Source organism: Balaenoptera musculus, chromosome 10, assembly GCF_009873245.2.
Source record: "Balaenoptera musculus isolate JJ_BM4_2016_0621 chromosome 10, mBalMus1.pri.v3, whole genome shotgun sequence".
In the NCBI taxonomy this organism is placed as follows: Eukaryota; Metazoa; Chordata; class Mammalia; order Artiodactyla; family Balaenopteridae; genus Balaenoptera; species Balaenoptera musculus.
The window spans coordinates 29,963,962-29,964,637 of NC_045794.1; the positions used below are offsets into that span (position 1 = coordinate 29,963,962).

Sequence of the window (676 nt, forward strand, 5' to 3'; positions counted from 1 at the left end):
GAGGCTGGGGATCCAAATGTGTCCAGCAAAAAATACTTAGCTCTCCAATCATCTTTGCTTTTTTTTTTTTTTAATTGAGATATAATTGACATAAAACATTGTGTGAATTTAAGGTGTACAATGTTGATTTGCTACATTTATATATTGCAACATGATTACCACTCTGACGCCTCTATCACATCACAAAATTTTCATTTTTTTCTTTGTGGTGAGAACATTTAAGATCTAGTCACAAAAAATATGGAACACTTCAGAAATTTGTATGTCATTCTTGCACAGGAACCATACTTATCTTCTAATTTTAGTATATGTGCTGTTGAAGTGAGCAAAACAGTCATCTTTGTATCATGAGGAGGAATCAGGCTCCCCAACTTCAAACTATACTACAAAGCTACAGTAATCAAGACAGTTTGGTACTGGCACAAAAACCGAAACATAGATCAATGGTACAGGATAGAAAGTCCAGAGATAAACCCATGCAACTATGGTTACCTAATCTATGACAAAGGAGGCATGAACATATAATGGAGAAAAGACAGCCTCTTCAATAAGTGGTGCTGGGAATTCTGGACAGCTATATGTAAAAGAATGAAATTAGAACACTACTTAACACCATACACAAAAATAAACCCCAAATGGATTAAAGACCTAAATGTAAGACTGGACACTATAAAAC

General features: G+C 34.5%; 1 pseudogene; it reads right to left on the reverse strand.

Annotated features, from left to right (window-relative positions):
- Positions 1 to 234: 234 nt before the first annotated feature.
- LOC118902900 lies at positions 235 to 329 on the reverse strand (annotated as a pseudogene).
- Between the last annotated feature and the right edge of the window lie 347 nt (positions 330 to 676).